The following is a 9,404-nucleotide window of genomic DNA, read 5'->3' as shown; positions in this document are numbered from 1 at the left end:
GAATACTAAGGTATATCAAAACAATTTACAGAAGAATGTGAGGGAAGCAGTAAGTGAGCTCAAGCTGAAGAGATGCTGGGTGATGCAACAAGGCAATGACCCAAACAAGGCTCATTGCTGGAGCGCTGGGAGCTGCGGTCCTGTCCCTCCCTCACCGCTCAGATCCCCGCGCTCCTCCCCTCCTTCAGGCCGGTGGCGCTGTGAATGGGGAGCAGGAAGACTTCTCCCCGCTCCACCATTCAGCCTGCAGGCACAGATCTGTGTCTGCAGGGAAGAGAGGACTGTGAGCTTCAGGAAGGGGACAAGGTGAGTAGTTACTGTGTTTTTTTTTTAATACAGAGGGGGCACAGAGGGCTTTATTACTATGGAGGGGCACAGAGGGCTTTATTACTATGGAGGGGCACAGAGGGCTTTATTACTATGGAGGGGGCACAGAGGGCATTACTAATGTGAAGTGGGCACAATGGGCATTTCTACTATGGAGGGAGCACAGGGCCAGAGGGCATTACTACAATGAAGGGGGCACAAAGGGCATTATTACTGTGAAGGGGGCACAGTGGGCATTATTACTATGAAGCGGGCACAGTGGGCATTACTAGCACAGTGGGCACTACTATTAAGGGGGCACAATGGGCATTATTACCATAAAGGTGGCACAATGGGGATTATTATTGTGGAGGAGGCACAATGGGGATTATTACTGTGAAGGAGGCACAATAGGGATTATTACTGTGAAGGGGGCACAATGGGGATTATTACTGTGAAGGGGGCACAATGGGGATTATTACTGTGAAGGGAGCACAATGGGGATTATTACTGTGAAGGGGGCACAATGGGTATTATTACTGTGAAGGGGGCACAATGGGTATTATTACTGTGAAGGGGGCACAAAGAGGGCATTACAACTGTGAAAGGGGCACAGAGATGGCATACCTACTACGATGGGGGCACAATGTGGGCATAACTACTGTGAGAGGGCACAATGTGGGCATAACTACTGTGAGGAGGCACACATCTGTACAATACTACTGTGAAAGTTGTAAATGAGGGCATTACTAATGTGAGGGGGTACATTTTTTTTTAAGTATTGGGAGGGAGAGGGTGCCAGAGAAAGGACCACACCACTGGGGAGCATCATCCTATTTGAACTCTGGCGCGGCAGGCACGTGCTTCCTGGATGCCAGTGCCACTGCAGGGATGGGAAGCAGGTGCCAAGAGAAGTTTCTATATTGCCCTCCCAGTGTCTGCCTCTGTGACCACCATGTTGACGAACTCAGTGAGTAGCAAAGGCTTGAGGTCTACTGCAGCAATCCTGGTCACTCATTCACACACACTGTGCTGCAATGCCTTAGGGGAGGGAGCTGTGAACCATGGCCTCTGTCTGGGGTATATATATATATATATATATATATATATATATATATACACACACACACACACATATACACAGTGTGTGTATATACAGTACAGACCAAAAGTTTGGACACACCTTCTCATTCAAAGAGTTTTCTTTATTTTCATGACTATGAAAATTGTAGATTCACACTGAAAGCATCAAGACTATGAATAAACACATGTGGAATTATATACATAACAAAAAAGTGTGAAACAACTGAAAATATGTTGTATTCTAGGTTCTTCAAAGTAGCCACCTTTTGCTTTGATTACTGCTTTGCACACTATTGGCATTCTCTTGATGAGCTTCAAGAGGTAGTCACCTGAAATGGTTTTCACTTCACAGGTGTGCCCTGTCAGGTTTAATAAGTGGGATTTCTTGCCTCATAAATGGGGTTGGGACCATCAGTTGCGTTGTGGAGAAGTCAGGTGGATACACAGCTGATAGTCCTACTGAATAGACTGTTAGAATTTGCATTATGGCAAGAAAAAAGCAGCTAAGTAAAGAAAAACGAGTGGCCATCATTACTTTAAGAAATGAAGGTCAGTCAGTCTGAAAAAATGGGAAAACTTGGAAAGTGTCCCCAAGTGCAGTCACAATAACCATCAAGCGCTACAAAGAAACTGGCTCACATGCGGACCGCCCCAGGAAAGGAAGACCAAGAGTCACCTCTGCTACGGAGGATAAGTTTATCCAAGTCACCAGCCTCAGAAATTGCAGGTTAACAGCAGCTCAGATTAGAGACCAGGTCAATGCCACACAGAGTTCTAGCAGCAGACACATCTCTAGAACAACTGTTAAGAGGAGACTGTGTGAATCAGGCCTTCATGGTAGAATATCTGCTAGGAAACCACTGCTAAGGACAGGCAACAAGCAGAAGAGACTTGTTTGGGCTAAAGAACACAAAGAATGGACATTAGACCAGTGGAAATCTGTGCTTTTGTCTGATTAGTCCAAATTTGAGATCTTTGGTTCCAACCACCGTGTCTTTGTGCGATGCAGAAAAGGTAAACGGATGGACTCTACATGCCTGGTTCCCACCGTGAAGCATGGAGGAGGAGGTGTGATGGTGTGGGGGTGCTTTGCTGGTGACACTGTTGGGGATTTATTCAAAATTGAAGGCATACTGAACCAGCATGGCTACCACAGCATCTTGCAGCGGCATGCTATTCCATCCGGTTTGCGTTTAGTTGGACCATCACTTATTTTTCAACGGGACAATGACCCCAAACAACCTGAACCCAATCGAGATGGTTTGGGGTGAGTTGGACCGCAGAGTGAAGGCAAAAGGGCCAACAAGTGCTAAGCATCTCTGGGAACTCCTTCAAGACTGTTGGAAGACCATTTCAGGTGACTACCTCTTGAAGCTCATCAAGAGAATGCCAAGAGTGTGCAAAGCAGTAATCAAAGCAAAAGGTGGCTACTTTGAAGAACCTAGAATATGACATATTTTCAGTTGTTTCACACTTTTTTGTTATGTATATAATTCCACATGTGTTAATTCATAGTTTTGATGCCTTCAGTGTGAATCTACAATTTTCATAGTCATGAAAATAAAGAAAACTCTTTGAATGAGAAGGTGTGTCCAAACTTTTGGTCTGTACTGTATATATACACACACACACACATTTGTCTATGGGGGACATTCTGTGTCTGTAAGAGGGTTGCTGCTATTAGAGCCATACAGCAAACTTCCTCCCCATGCATATTTTATATATATATATATATATATATATATATATATATATATATATATGTATATATATATATACACATACACACACATAGACTAGTACAATAATTGTGGGTGGGGGGCCCAGTTGAGATTCACTATGGGGCCCTCAATTTCTATGTATGCCCCTGTGTGGTATGACACATTTGAAACACGTTTCAGACATTTGTAGGGAGGATTGGTCCAGATTTCCTCATCAGGCTCCATTCACACATCCGCAATTCCATTCTGCATTTTGCGGACCCATACATTTCTATGGGGCCGCCCGACGTTGCGGGTCCGCAATTCCGATCCTGAAAAAAATAGAACATGTCCTATTCTTTTCCGCAATAGTGGACAAGAATAGGCATATTCTCTTAGTGCCGGCAATGTGCGGCCCGCAAAATACGGAATGCACATTGCCGCTGTGCGTGTTTTGTAGATCCGCAAAACACACACGGATGTGTGAATGGCTCCTTATTGTGTGAATCTTATTTGCAATTCCAGGAAACACTTGGTGGAGAGGGACTGCTGCTAAGGGTTCACTTACTTTTTCTCTTTGAACTGTGCCAATAAAATACATGAACTGTCTGCATGTTGTTTAGTAAAATGGTGCTTCTCAATAAGGCTGCTGCTACACGTTCTGATTTTGGCTTCAAAAACTGCATCAAAAAGTTTAGTGTGGATCATAAAAGGAGAGACAGTTTTAAGGGCAGATACTACTTCTCCACTTTTATAATTCCACTTCTGGATTTGGCTTCAAAAACGTGTGTCCCCTCACTGTGACTTAGATAATAATCAGAAAACATTTTATTAGTAATCAAAGCAGAAAGTCCATGCAATGCCAGAGGGTTTCACTTACTTTTCCTTGTATCTGTGCTTAAACTAGAATCAATGACATGGGAATGTCTCCTTTTGGGGTTCTCTCACTTCAGCAAGTGGCATTTATCATGTAGAGAATGTATTGTAATAGTGTATTGTTATTCTCTATATTGCTTCCTTTGCTGGCTGGATTCATTTTTCCATCACATTATACATTGCTTGTTTCCATGGTTACAACCACCCTGCAATCCAGCATCGGTGGCAGTACTTACACACTATAGGAAAATGCGCCAGCCTCTCTGGTCCTGGGGATCAAGGGAGCACACATAGGGTACTGCATTTTCCTATAGTGTGCAAGCATGACCACTGCTGCTGGATTGCAAGGTGGTCGTAACCATGGAAACAAGCAGTGTATAACTGTGATGGAAAAATGAATCCAGACAGCAAAGGAGGCAATATGGACAATCACAATAGATTAGTAAGTGGCTTGAATTAACTGCATCTACATGATAAATGCCACTTACTGAAGGGAGACGACCCCTTTAACTGCTAAAGATGAAACAAGCAATAAAGGAGTGTCATAAACTGCTCTATGAACTCTAACCATCATAGGATTATAGTTATTTGTATCAAATAAAGAATGTAAAAATGGCAATATAAAGTATTGTTCATGCACTTGTCCTACACCTCAAAACAACCTCATGTAGACTAATGTTTTGGTGCAATAAGAAATAATGTTGTATTTATGAATGTATTTGTAACTGAATAGGGTCAATGAATAATTCCAGTCATTACAGTGGGATAAATTGAAAGATATGATTCATGTATTAAATCCTAATTAAAATGTTAAGAAATCTGTCATTTTTGCATGCTTGTCCTTATAGATTGTATACACACATACAGATGTCTGGGGCATGAACTCTCTCTGTATGTAGCACTATGAAACACCTAATAAACAAGGAAATGGGAAAGCACAATAAATAGGTGTCTTTTTTCTGGTTTTGACATATATCCCAAGTTATGTCCACCGACCTGTTAAGAAAGGGATGCAAATAACGAGCTCTGCCTATAATGCCACCAGATGTAAGGCAGCTATCCTATAAGTCAATGTTCAACTCTTTAAATAGGCCTTGAGACATGACTCATATAATAAATAACCCAGCATCTAATCTGCAGACAACCGTACTGGTTTAATTGGGTGAGTGTCACGGACGTTCCCGCGACAGGCGGCAGGAGATAGGCGAGACTGGCAACACGTGGTTGGATGTGACATGTTTTCCGTTTGGTTCAAATGTGTGGTTTCTGGTGCTTGCCACACCTTCTTTCCCCAGGTGTGGCTATTAGGGTCATTTAACCTTCTCTATTTATAGTTGTTTCTTCCACAATGCTGTGCGGTTTATAGCTTCTGTTTGGATCTCGGCTTAGTTCCTGGTGCTTCCATTGCTCCTTTGAAGTTAAGTCTTTCCTTTCCCTTTTGTATTTTGTTTGGGTCCTGTGTGTAGCATTTTCCTATTGTTTTTATTATGCCTGAAGAAGACTCCTGTTTGTCCTTCCTTTTGGAGGAACAGTTAGTCTCGTCCCTGGCATTAGTACCAGCGTCCTATAGGGCTTGATAGGACTCTAGGTATTCCTGCGTATGAACTTACCTACCTTTGGGGTCTGTTCATATTGGTAGTCAGTCAGGATTTTGGTTAGGGTTTTCACTAGGAGGTGTCCATTTTTCTTCCCTAGTTCTCAGGCCTGATTCCCTGTTTTCCCCCTTCCCTCCTATGCTCGGTGTGGCGTTTCCCTCCCACACCGAAGAGTGTCAGTGAGAGGCCTAAGTCAGGATTTGGGGGTACTATCTCTCGTTGAGGATTAAGGCGCTCACTCCTCAAGAAGAGAATAACCCCCCAAATCCTGTAAAGGGTCAGGCATTGACAAGCTAGTGGAGAAAAAATAAAAATACTCTCAGTCTCTAGCACTGCCATCCAAAAAAATTCCAGGAACATTTGTATCTATTTCTACTTCTTTATTAAAGGGAACCTGTCACCGGGGTTTTGGGTATAGAGCTGAGGACATGGGTTGCTAGATGGCCGCTAGCACATCCGCAATACCCAGTCCCCATAGCTCTGTGTGCTTTTATTGCGTGAAAAAAACGATTTGATACATATGCAAATTAACCTGAGATGAGTCCTGTAGGTGAGATGAGTCAGGGACAGGACTCATCTCAGGTTAATTTGCATATGTATCAAATCGTTTTTTTGACACAATAAAAGCACACAGAGCTATGGGGACTGGGTATTGCAGATGTGCTAGCGGCCATCTAGCAACCCATGTCCTCAGCTCTATACACAAAATCCCAGTGACAGGTTCCCTTTAAGAATATAGTAAACAACTAATTTCGGGACTGTACCAGTACCTTCCTCAGACACAGCGCTCCCAGTGTAAAACGTTTCAGTATAGGACGATATGAAAGAAAATGGGCTGCTCACCTTCAATGGTTGTGCGATAAGGCACAGCACCATGTATAGCAAATTACCAGTATCCGGCTGCTGCATGCCCCCAGCTCCACGCGCCAAACACAGGAGTGGGTGAAATTGGTACAGCATAGGATGATCCGTTATTGTGACCAAGCTGTCAGGAAATACTCATCAGCAGGGAAATAGCTCCAAAGAGTGTCTTTATTGGGACTATGCGTTACGGGGTGGAATGCTCCATCAGGTCCAGTCATATTGAGGGATTTATTGCAGATTTACTAATACAAGGATTTAGGGCTCGTTCATACGACCGTGTGAAGCCCATGTCGTGGTCCGCAATGCACGGGGACCTACCGTGGCCCAGCTGCATAGGGATCGCGGACATATTCACTTGAATAAGTCTGCGATCCCTCCGTTCTGCAAAAAGATAGAGCATGTTCTATCTTTCTGCGGTGAGGAGGCACGGAACGGAACTCCAGGAAGCACTCCGTAGTGTTCCGTTCCGCATCTCCGGATTTTTTTTTTAAGTGAACGGGTCCACACCTGTGATGCGGAATGCACATGGAACGGTGCCCGTGTATCGCGGATCCGCAAATGCGGTCTGCAATACGGCAAGGGGTAGCACACGTTCGTGTGAACAAGCCCTTAGTCAGAGGTCTTGCTACTATGTTGATGACCTTTCCTCAGGATAGGTCTGTGATGGCGAACCTCCAGCACTCCAGCTGTGGTAAAACTACAACTCCCAAGATGCACACTAGCTTAGCTGTTCTCTGAACTCAACAGAAATGAATGGAGCATGCTGGGAGAGGTAGTTTCACCACAACTGGAGTGCCGGAGGTTAGCGATCACTGGGATAGGTCTTCAATATGATATCGGCGGGGGTCTGACTCCAGAACCTCCACTGATCAGCTGTTTGGAGTAGTACTGGTATTTGTGCGAGTGCCTTTTGCTCTTCAAAATTACCTGCGCGTCGCCTCCTTTGTAGCAGTGCAATTACAACTACTTGTCCCATTCAAGTGAAAGGGAGGCGATATTAAACTGTGCCGCTGCGACAAAGGAGACGACACGCAGGTCATTTTCAAGTGGGAGCAGTGTTTGGCGCTTGCACAGCACCACTACCTCTCCAAACAGCCGATCGGCAGTGGAGTCGGGAGACCAACCCCCACAGATCCGATACTGATGGCCTATCCTGAGCATAGTTAATCAATATGGTAGCACCGCACAACCCATTTAAAGCCCCCTTTTTTGGGGGGGAAGGAGTGTTCCTAGGAATGCCCCAGACCCTGTTGATAATCTGATTGGGTAAAAAATCCTTGATATGGACACCAAAAGCACAGTTTTTGTGCAGCGCACCTCCCTGTGTAAAGATAAATCAGACTCCCAGAAGCAAATGTTGTCTATGAGGATGAGCGATCACTTATCACCATACAGAAGAGGTGATTGCTGCGCGTAAATGCGCCTCTCGTTTCCTCCAATGAGCAGTCAATTATTGTGAACGAATCGGTTATAGCCTAATATTTGCCATGTAAAGGGTCTTTCGACTAGAGTAGACAGTCTGAAGATGTACCGGAGCTATCACCGTGGCTGATGCCAGATGAGAAATGTGGCGTATATTTTAGGTTGTCTAGTCTAATGAGGGAACGTATCGTTACTGGACGCCAGTTTTCTGGAATAAACTCACAAATTTTGTCCCAAGAGCCAGTTTGTGCAAAAATGCGTGACTTTTCGTCGTTCCCCAGCCAGTTTTCATACGTGGTGTGAAAGTGGGCGTGGCTAGCTATGTTATGCTAAGGCTCGTTCACATTTCCGTAAAAAATCAGTCTGTGTTTCGACCATTTATGTGTCATCTGTATTCCACGGATAACGTTCAGGTGAAAATGAATTTTCAGAGCATCTCCTACCACAATGGTCCACGAAAAACCACTGAATGAACATGGATGCCATCAGTGTTGGGTCAGTCATTTTCCGCAGATCTACAGACTTCAATGGGCGTGTTTGGTCAGCATACTGGACCAAAGTAGTGCATGGCTCCGTGATTTGTGCAGTGGCTCGCGGTCAATGGAAAGCCACTGATGTGTACAGAAACATTAACATCAATGGGCACATGAGCTGTCTGTGGAGAAGGCCTGAATTTATACCATTAGTTGGCACCAGAATCCTGGTACAACCTAAGCCCTTCCACCTTTCCGCTAAGCCACGTCCCAACAAGGCGCAAAATGTGTCTAAGACACTCAGAATTCTGACGCATTTTCATTTATTTACTCCCATTTTCTACTCAAAATGGAGGATGAGCGAATCGACTTCGGGTGAAACATCCAAAGTTGATTTGCATAAAACTTAGTTCCAAGCGAATCGACTTTGGATGTTCCATCTGAAGTTGCGTGGCTCATCTCTAACTGCAGTATTACGCAGCAGCAATCCTATAGAAATGACCCACAGTGCATTTTCTTTATGTTTATGTACAATGATTGCACATTCCAGAATTGTCTCATTAGTGCATCAAGTCCAACGTGATAAGACGGCTGTAACTGGCTTCATTGCCGCTAGAGGGCACCACAGTCAGGAAACAGCTGAGTGGCAGGATCCGTAAAGTATGGCTGACAACTGTACCAGCTACAGTAACTTGCCTGACAACCTTCCTAAGCTCCTAGTGCATCACTGGCCTTTCTTCCTCTTCATTTGCCCCTTTACTTCCTTCATCCCAGTTTTGAGCTCCTTCACGAAGGTTTCCCTGATCCTTCCCATCTTGCGCCCCATCTCCCCCAGATCCGGTGGGGTGGCAGACGCCTCCCGCTTCAGCTGCTGCACCGTATCAGAGCGGAGCATGCGCTGTGCCGCGTCCTTGCCGGTCAGCTGGGCCTTGGTGACGGCGAAGGCGGTGATCTGCGCGGCTCTGCGGATGGGCCGGGACTCGGCGAGTTTCTCGATCAGCTGAGGGTTGTTGAGTAAATTGAACAGGAGCCTCCTGAGCACCATTGCCACTGGCCGAGCAGACGTCTGACCTGAAGCACAGAGA

The sequence above is a fragment of the Bufo gargarizans genome, chromosome 4 (assembly GCF_014858855.1).
Source record: "Bufo gargarizans isolate SCDJY-AF-19 chromosome 4, ASM1485885v1, whole genome shotgun sequence".
Classification (NCBI taxonomy): Eukaryota; Metazoa; Chordata; class Amphibia; order Anura; family Bufonidae; genus Bufo; species Bufo gargarizans.
This window is presented reverse-complemented; position numbering follows the sequence as displayed.